The sequence below is a fragment of the Etheostoma spectabile genome, chromosome 6 (genome assembly GCF_008692095.1).
Source record: "Etheostoma spectabile isolate EspeVRDwgs_2016 chromosome 6, UIUC_Espe_1.0, whole genome shotgun sequence".
Classification (NCBI taxonomy): domain Eukaryota; kingdom Metazoa; phylum Chordata; class Actinopteri; order Perciformes; family Percidae; genus Etheostoma; species Etheostoma spectabile.
Genome location: NC_045738.1, coordinates 17,808,888 through 17,819,354, shown reverse-complemented (window position 1 = coordinate 17,819,354; position 10,467 = coordinate 17,808,888). Strand labels below are relative to the sequence as shown.

General features: G+C 39.4%; 1 long non-coding RNA gene across 1 annotated transcript; it reads right to left on the bottom strand.

Annotated features, from left to right (window-relative positions):
• Positions 1 to 3,597: 3,597 nt before the first annotated feature.
• On the bottom strand, positions 3,598 to 9,743 carry LOC116691440 (uncharacterized). The gene is made up of 3 exons (XR_004332480.1): positions 9,615 to 9,743; positions 3,750 to 3,753; positions 3,598 to 3,611 (listed from the first exon to the last, which is right to left on the bottom strand). It is a non-coding gene; the product is annotated as an uncharacterized LOC116691440 (long non-coding RNA).
• Positions 9,744 to 10,467: the final 724 nt, after the last annotated feature.

Below are 10,467 nucleotides of genomic sequence, written 5' to 3'. Positions count from 1 at the left end.
AAGTAGCCTGCGCGAGACCATGATCCATTGGTAAAGACTGATTCATTAAAACACACAAAAAAAAGAAAAGATGTTGGTCCTGTTACATGTAAATTGACATTGTTTTATAAAATGTCTTTATCGCGCTCTTCTGTGTGTATGCAGGGGAGTAGACAGAAACTATGGGCCCATGCATGTGCAGGAACTGTTGCCCTGCATTTATTTCCACCTCCCTAGGGCAAGGCAGCTTTATTAAGTCAAAGTTATTATTATTATTATTATTATTAATAAAGCACATTTCAGCAACAAGGCAATTCAAAGTGCTTCTCATAAAAAAAAACATTAAAGAGCAATACAATGAGACAGGTATAAAATACAAGAAAACAAGTCACAATGCAGTGCAAGAAATGAACAATTAGGCTACTTCATTTAATAAAAGATGGCATCAAACAGAAAAGTCTTCAGCCTTGATTCAAGCGATCAGAGTTGCAGCGGACCTGCAGTTTTCTTGCAGTTTGTTTCAGATGCATGAAACTGAACGCTGCTTCTCCATGTTTAGTTCTGACTCTGGGGACAGGAGGCCGACCTGTCCCCAGATGACTCTGGATGGTTCATAACGTAGCAGAAAATCAGACATGTATGCACACAGCATAGAGGTACTATGGGCCCACTTCCAGTGTCCACCCTTATGCATGTTACATTATAATCACATCATCTCAAGTGTGTATCATAATTCAACTTTTTGGTTATAATTGTTTTGTTTAGTCCACATGAAGCCAAATATGTACTGCAGCACAATTCATCAGACAGCAGACATGCAAGTGTTGTTTTGCGCATGAATGTACCTGTAAGTTCATCAAGGTAAACATTTTAACCACTCTCTTTGTGGTGGGTGAACACTTTCCCCACAAGGGCCCGGTTCTAATGTCCCCTGTCACACACTCATAGATTACGCAAAGTCTGCGCGGGCCCGGGGCTGTCCCACTGTGAAACCAGCAAGTGTTTGAGTGCTCTGATTAACCTTTGGAGCTCTTTTTGCACACTTTCTCTTTCTGTTCAAGTCTGCAGAATTTGCTCAAGGGAATAACCCAAAAATGCACAGTGTTGTGATGTCAGAAGCGCAATAGCAGTGTAATTCTGCATCGTACACATCCACAACACATGTTCATAACCTTACGGTAGCATGATGGTGATTTCAGAATATGTTTACTTTGCTAATAAACAGGGAGCGAACAACAAACAATCCAGCTCATTAAGCTACAGAAATGTCCACACAAAGGCGTCTGATCAGGTAACGAGTTCAAAAAAAAGTGCTGTCCCATTCCTCATGTTTGAAGCCTTCACAATTTCCTGCATTCAGGTAGTTAACATCATGTGGGATGGATAGGAGATTGGAAAGATTCCAATGTTTATTACTTGTGTTGTTTATTGGATGACTCAGGATGGTTGTAAAATTTGCTCGGCGTTGTGAGGGTTAGCTGTGCATTGACAATTAGATTAACAATGAGGGCACAGGTGAAATCATTAAAGTCTTTGGGGTTTCAGTTCTTAGGGACAACGAGGGGACATTGGAACTGGGCCATATTGCGTGCACAGAGCCCTAAATGTGCGTTCAGGCTGAACATGAAGTTAAAATCAGGAGCTTTGAGGATGGAAGCATACAAACAATAACCAATTTGTTGTCTTTCATGGTGCCAATTCAGGTGAAGACGTATCCGCTGGAGTTGAAAACGCCCGAGCAGTACGGCTCCACTTCATAATTTTATAGAAGCAGCAGGAGCAAAAGCACAAGAAGTAGGAAAATAACAATCTCTAGGCTCCGCAGTCCACTTACTAGCTGTCAATCACGTGATTCAGCGAAGAAGACCATGATGCAACAAGCTACGAAAAGCTAGTGAGTTGATCTTTGAGCCTAAACTATTAGGTTACACACTGTTCCCGAAAAGTCAAGGATGAACTTTAAAGCCTCCAACTGAAGTTGAGGTTTTAAAGGCACACATACGCATGTAATTGCTAGCTACAGGAAAAGTGAGCTCTGGAAAAAATGAATAAGGCGGCCTTGAGTTCAGATATGTGTGTCAAATTAGTTTTTCTGTCATTTTTGATACAGTATGAAAATGAATCAGTGTAGGCTACATGGTGAAAGAAATGTGTGCGACACATCCGATGTGTAAATGGAAGTGCCAGGATTTTCATAAAAAGAGGAACTAAAACTCTTCATTCCATGAGGTGATGGTTTTTTTTATATTCTTTAGAGAGGATTTACAGAGCAAAATTTCCCTAGTGCAAGTGAAATGCTGTAGTTGCCGCATGGTTGTCACGAGAAGCACAACTAAAAAAAGCAACGTGATGGTGCAGATGTAACTTTCCAAGTTGAAAAACATTTTGTGCAAATTTTAACGAAACACTATAACATCTGGCAGTGGCTAAGATTTTCTGCATTTTTGTTGACAGAGCTGTTTGGGATATTTTCCCTGCACTCTATTAATCCACATTATCCAGAAATGCCTGCAGCACTGATACAAAATAATTGTGTCTGTTTTGGTGTCATAAATGTGAACAGGGCCTGAGGCTCCACACCAGGCACAAGGAAGATATTATAGACCAACAAACCCAAGAATTAGCTCTAAATGAGTAGAGAAAAAGTCAACGCATGAATTAAATACTTTGTTCAACGATTCTTTTAGTTCAAACAACACTGTGCTGCCGCAGCACTTTCATGGAATATTTAAATGTAATGTAATTTCACTCGCTGTGAAACTGGGTGCAAACTCTCAGCAAAGCACCCACAGAACACTTAAAACACTTATTCTGTCGCTAACACCAGTTCCACATCCACACTTAGTGATGCAATCCCAAGGCAGACATGTTTCAATCCAACGTGTGCTAAGTAAAAACAGAAACCGAGAATGGTTTCAGGTCCACAGCCATTACTCATGCCATTACAGCTGCCTTCACCCAGCTGTATAGTGATGTGTATATAATTACACGCTTCAGTCATCTAATCTCAGTTCAAACAAACCTCCACACATCTATTTGCTTGTGAATTATCAGCCATATCTCGTATTATTAAACAAAAATAATGACACCTTTGGGGCATAGTGGTAATAGCTGTCAAAGTCATACCATCTTTTATGCACAAGTAGAAAACTTCAGTCAGGTTTAATGCCATTTAAATAATGAATGATATAATACGTTACAACTGCTTTTTCCAGTTTGTCTCAGGTAACACAGGAACTGCTTTTTTGCAGTTTTATACCAATATCATTTCCCCCAAACGTGGGTAATTTGAAATACAATTTATTACATTTTTCTTTTTAAATATAGACTTTGGTTCAGGCACATGGCCCTGAATAATTAGCGCATGTACATGATAGTAGTAGTAGTAGTAGTAGTTTATTTTAAACATGTAATATAATGTAACATGTATATATATATATATATACACAGGCATGCATATGCATACATATATCAAATTTAAATGACAGATATATAAGGTCATGTGCTTCTCAGCACAATCTTCCAAAAGTATTGTGAGTAATTTAATCAAAAAAATTCCCATGTTCAAAAAGGAGTAGAAAGAAGTTCATGAACAAACGTTTCAGGTCCTATCCCCTTTCTCTATTTTTATCCTGTAGTAAATCCAAAATCCAAATCCAAGTTTTATGCTTCACTCATGTAGACATCTTTACATACACGTACACCGTATATTTACCTACTTACTGCTCACATAAACACGTGCATACACATAGACACAGATGCATACACACATGCCTACACACATGTACATTTACAGATAATGTTGTCTCACACTATGTGAACACGTTGCAGTGCAGATTTAGATGTAATGCAGTGAAGGTGACCTAATGAGGAAATGTTAATTAAGGTGTTTGTCAAGTCACAAAATGTTCATATAGAACAAATCTGCAAAATTTACAATACAGTATCCACTCATAGCAACAAAAACATCCTAGGGCATTTTTACACATCTTCTTAAAGGTGCTCAAAGCGATGTCAGGCGTTTTTTAGGCTACAACATTTGTTGGCACATACAGCAAACGTGCATGGAAGCACAAGCACAGAAGGGAGAGAACGGGATGAGGAGGAGGGAGGGGCAAACTAGTCTTGTTTTAAAAAACATTTTGAATATCAGCAAGAAGTAACGTCACCCGACATCGCTTATGGCATCTTTAAATGTCCCTTTTTGAGGTATTTGCATATAACTGATCCCCGTGTGTTTGACATCACAATGTTCCGAACACACTCAGCTTTCCGTGGAGCGACGCCAAATTTGTATCTAGAGCAATGTGTAAAGACATCATTTGGCACTTAAGCTGAAACCTTGATACTGGCTTTTTGAAAGTCCTGAAATCTCTTTTTGAAAACCAACCCTAACTTATGATGTGTTGTACAAATTGTTTTGGTGCTTGAAGTTAGTTTACCAAAGTCTTGTGGTTATACAGTATATGATCAAAATAGTAAATACATGTCTGAAATGAAATTTTCTAACGTTGCTTTTTGAGTAGGACTCACTGTTGTGTCTTTCGTCCCCAGAGGGTTAACCTTTCAAATGGTTATGTCTGGTTAAGGGTTAAGGGAATGTGATTTTTGATTGAAGCACAATATCTAACCGAAACCACGACCTTTGGTTTCTTCACAGGGACAGTGCACAAAAAAGGAAAACTATGTGCACGAAAATAAGTTACTGAAAAACAAAACAGACACCAATTTAAACCAGAAAGTGTGAAATGATAACAACACATACTTGGGTTTTATTTCTGTGAATCTACCGGTCTTCATTCATCTAACTGATGTATGCCCTGAACTTGCACTCTAATGGTGTTTACTGGTTGTCTTGCTGCTGAAATGACCCAATTTCCCCAAAGGGGTTGTTAAAGTTTCATCTGATCTAATCCAGGGCATTTGTTTCAGCTTTTTACATTCCTGCTGGCTTGATTTACATATAATTGTTTAGTGTTTCACATGTGAGAAGTCCTCAGCGGAGGGTCTACAAACCGTGTCTTGCCTTTTTCAAACCCTCATTATGTGAAATACAAAAACAGCAAAAACAGGATAACTGCAACCATATGACTGCCACTTCTGATTCCATCTTCCTTATAGGGGACAGTGTCTGTGCCGACACAGGGGAATGTCAAAGCATTTAAACGGTTTAGATCTAAAATAATAACAATTTTAATGAGATTTTGGGACAATTACATGTGAAATACCATTTTCTTGCATTGGTGTGTGTCGTTGATGCGTTAATGACAGTGTGCCAATTTGAATTACTTCATAGGGTTAGGGCCAGTTAAGTATTTCCATGTCGCCCTACTTTACATAATTCAGAGAGAAATGTTATACTTTTTATTCCACTACATTTTATCCACTGCTTTAGTGAAGAAGTTTAGTTAGTGAGATTATGATTTATGATATAAAATAGTTCAAATTCTTTCCACTTTAGCTAATGCAGGTCATTGATGCATCAGTAATTATAATCCACTAATTCTTTTTTTTTTCAATCGCATAACAGGAGCCATATTTCTGAAAAATGTGTTCTTTCAGTACATTTTACTTTACATTGTCCTGCCATTCAGGACAATGAAGTATTTTTATTGCATTACTGCTTGTTCTGCATGACCCATGTCGTACCTATACTTCAGATCTGATACCGTACATACATATCTATATATGCAACCTACAGTATATGTTAACCTGTTTACATTTTTATGATCCATTTGTTAACCTGATATCAGCGTTGTATAGGCTATTTGTTTTGGATTTGCTCCTTATTGTTATCTTAGACGTTTGTATTACATTACATATTACATGCACTTTTTGTATTTGCACTCTTCCCACTTTGTATTGCAACAGCAACTTCCCTTGGGATAAATAAAGTTTTATCTTTCTTATCTCGCTACTTTTACTAAAGGATCGGAATATTTCCTCCACCACTGGTTAACAAGATATGTAGTTACCCCTGTTACCGCCCCCCCCCATTGTTACTCAAATTGTCCTTGAGTAAAACACCAAAGCTTTTTTTTCCGCACAATTGTTTTAACTCTCTCTTAAAGCCCCCACTGTAAATGTAAAACGTGCGCTGCTGTGAGGCTACAGCCTTTATTGTCTGGATTAATAACCCTATACTCAGAGACAATGGCTTACTGGAAGCACTGTTCTTTTCTTCTGCCTTCTCAAGAGTCAACCCTCTGAGATCTGTAGGAACGCCTGAGGGGAAGCTCAGTCGTCAACTATGAGGAATACATTGTTCAATAACTGACTCCAAACCAGCACTCAATGTGAAACTTACTCCTCCTGTGTGACATGTGCGGTAATTACAGATGTGCATTTGGGCAGAATGTCCTCAAATAAAGACAATATTATAAATAATGATGATTCAAAATGGTTTACAGTCTCACCTCGCTGCGGGAGGATTGTTTGAGGATCAATAAAACACATAAAGGCTCAGTGAGTGATTGAAGCGGGCTTTCTTCTTCTGTGAACACGGGGTGTTTATTTTCACTGTGAAATGTATGGCGTGCGAATTTGCCTGACAGGGCGTTGCAACGACAGGTTTTACAAGAGTGTGCTTTGAGGCTGTCAAAGGTGTGTTTGTATTTGTAATGCCTAAACAAGGTATCACTTATGACTTTTAGAATTGGCTCTGTATTCCATGTTGGCTCAATTTCAACATAATAATCGTAATTTTAATTCAGGTGACTGTAAAATAAAGTCCATGCTGCGCTGAGAATTATGCATTTGTCAGTACATTTCACTTCTTTTTACACACTAAATGGCACTATTTAAAGTGCTTTAAGTTTTAGGTTTAAAGTAAAATAGCTAAGTAGGCAGACCTGATGAAATATTATCTACACTTCTACCTAAACGTGAGTGCTATACGAAATAAAAACCTTTTAAGATTATTTTTGGGGCATTTTAGGCCTTTATTTATATAGGACAGCTGAAAGGGGAGAGAGGGGGAATGACATGCAGCAAAGGGCCACAGGGCAGAGTCAAACATGCGTCCGCTGCGTTGAGGAGTAAACCTCCATATATGGGCGCCTGCTCTACCAAGTGAGCTACTAATGCGCCTAAAACTTGCAGAATTTTACTCGTGTGACATTAAGCAATGCAATTTGAATTGAAAGTACTTGCCTAAAATGTTTATTAGAATATTTTGTATTTTAATAATACATGTGTGGATGAATTTGTGGACCAGGTCTTGTTCTCTATAAGATAACAGAATATCAAATACTAATCAGCATCTTTGGGTGGTCCCCTAGCCCAGGGGTTCCCAAAACTTTCAGCCCACGACCCCCAAAGTAACGGTGCAAGTGACTTGCGACCCCCCCATTATAAACGTATATAAACATTGCGCGCAACCGCGCACGCACTATAGGCATATCCAAACACGAGCATATTGACAACACAAAATAACACAACAGTTTTATCTTGTGTTGAAATCATGGCTAACATATGATATTTCTAAATCGTTTTTAAATTTTTATTTTATTTCTGGAAATCAACTTGCGACCCCCCCCCTCTGGCTCGCGACCCCCCTGTGGGTCCCGACCCCCACTTTGGGAATCACTGCCCTAGCCGGTAAAGGAGGAGGCTCAATTTCATGGGGCATTGATAGACAAGCGTGGAAACTGATTGAAGCAAGCGTGGACCGCTACCAGGGTAGGGGATCTAATTGTAGTTTGTTCACAGTTTTGCAGTTAGCTTCATGTTTTTCTTGTTAAATCTGTTTTTTTTCTCTACAGTTAGGTTATTTTCTTGGGCCGGGCTTTGCACACAAATATGGCTGCACGAGATTGATGTTACCATCCTGTAGATAAATACACCTGGACCGCAGAGTGGGCCTCCGCCTCGGCTAACCTTACATAGAAAAAGATCACACGGTGGCAGAGAAAATGATCAAGTGTGGGGAAAGAGAGGTCATAGCATAGAAAAAGTAACATGAAGGGTTTCAGGCCTCAAATCTCCTTCACAGCTTTGGAGTGGAGTGGCTGCTCACCAGGTCAAAGTCTTGCAACTTGTCACTACGGATCTCTTGATCCAGCACAATAAATACATTTATTCACACGAGTGATGACTGAGGGAGGTGGCAAATGATCATGTAGATAGCTTACATGCTTTTCTAAAAATAGGGGGGAAAAGTCTGCATTTCATTTTGCTAAAGTATCATTTTGCTTGACCCAAAAACATGGCTCACAAGGGGCCCCCTGTGCAGACATTTCCTGTGGGCCCCCACTGACCCCATTTGTGGTAATTTGGTTAAACACAAGTACATTTACGAGTATGAGACTTGCACATTTTGACACAGGTAAACAAGTAATGCAGCATCCGCTTTGAGACCCTTAATCATTTGAGTTAATATTGAATTCGTGGTGCATATGCCTGAACAAATTGGCAATTAATCAAAACCAACTAAGAAAGGATCAATATGGGGCCTTTGAGGCCTGGAGCCTGGGAGCAGTTACTTTGCTGATAATCCAGCCCTGCCCTTAAACCTTTATTGCATCTTTTAACGCCACTTTTATCTGATTGTATATTTTAAAGACATGTGTCCGAGGTGGAGAAATACCAGAAAATGTTACACATTAAATATTCCCATAAAAGTCTCTGTAAAGAAATTAAAACTCACTGTTGGACATCACATATAAGATGTGCAAAATCTGTATTTAGATGTTATTTTCCTTTAATACTGCTGTATTACACTTACTGATATTTGTATGGCTGCAGCATTGCATTACATGAAATCTTTTAGATGTCTACTACTTCATGTAAGTCCACGTGTAATTCAGACTAACATATTTAGTATTCTTGGAAACATTGGGGTATAGACTACAATTTACAGTTATGCTCGGAGTTTGAGCAATGCAGGTCTGCACAACATGAGTTTGTAATAATGTTCCCACCAAATGGTCTGCCGGGCTGAAGAGGTTTATCTGCAACACTGAGAGAACAATAAGTTATGAAGTGCAACGCTATCACCAATAATTAAACAAGACAAAGAGTCTATGGGCTATAGGCCTACGCAGGCACAGTGGCTTTGAGCTAAAAGCTAAAGTCAGAATGCTAACATGCTCACAATATAATGTTAGCATTTTGATGTTTACAATTTTAGTTTGGTGTGCTAGCTTGCTAACATGTACAAATTTGCCCTAAATACAAACTACAACTTAGGCTGATGGGAACATTAGGCAGGCTACACACTGGCTGTGTTGCACGAGCGTGGCGTTTCTGTTGCGTGTCAGCCGCGTGGCGGCTACGTAGATTTCTTTATGTCCCACGGACCAGAAATGTGTCTGACGCGGCGCTGCTGTTGCTAGGTGACGTACAGGGAGGGCCATCTTGGGACATAGCGCCGACAGATTAAAACTCTGAAAAATGGGTAAGTGGGCTGTCTGTCAATTAAATTCTTTTTTTTAATTACATTTATATCTGCATTGATGTCAAAACATAGATACTTTCAAACATCAACATGTCATTTATTCACATAATATATTAATACAGTATAAACATCTTTCCTATTCGATTTAGCCTGGAAACGCTTCCAACACGCTCACGTGTTGCATGAAAAATAGGCAGCGATTTATTTCTAGTGTGCACACTCGAGCCGTGTGTGAGACATGCGTGTCATGCAGGCAGTGTGTAAGCTCTAACCTGTTATCATGGGAGCCAAAATAAAAACGGACACGCCACGCAGCTGACATTCTCGCGCAACACATCCAGTGTGTAGCCGGCCTTAGTTTTACAGGTATTTGATCATAAACCAGTACAAGTATTAGATAGAATACAATGTTGACCTGGTGATGGCAGTTCATCCTCTGGGTACTACAAATGTCTCTCCCAAATGTCACAGCAATCCATCCTATAGTTTTTTGAGGGTTTTCAATGAAAAGAAATGTGAAATGAAAATATCAACCTTGTGGTGGCACTAGAAGAAAGGTCAGGCGATCACCTAAGTTATTAGAATACACTGTCCAGGGACTTTTGTGCCAATCCATCCTGCAGATGTTGAGATATCATACTGAATTTACAGAATGTTTGACAAATTTGACCTTTTGGCAATTCTAGGGAAAATGTTAAAGGATCACCAAAGCCATTATAGTTCATCCTCAGGGGACCATGAATGTCTGTACGAAAGTAAATGGCAGAAGACCTGTCATCATAGCTTCCTACTGGCTGCAACACACTCTTGACGCAATCAGTTGAACAAACAGGGATAACGCAGCATTCATGGTATGCATGGTGGTGCACTCGGTTGTTCAATCATTGCGTAAGTGGATCAGTGTGCTTCAAACAAAGTGCTTGTTGGATCACAGAACAGCGTGTGGAAACCCACCACACCTTACAGACACTTTCTGGGATCGACAATCTGATGATCACGGCCAATGAGTGTGTGGAGGTGTGAAAGTACGAAAGCAAGATTTTAACTTCTCTCTCAAGCTCTCTCTTTTATTCATTCCCAAAATAACTTCT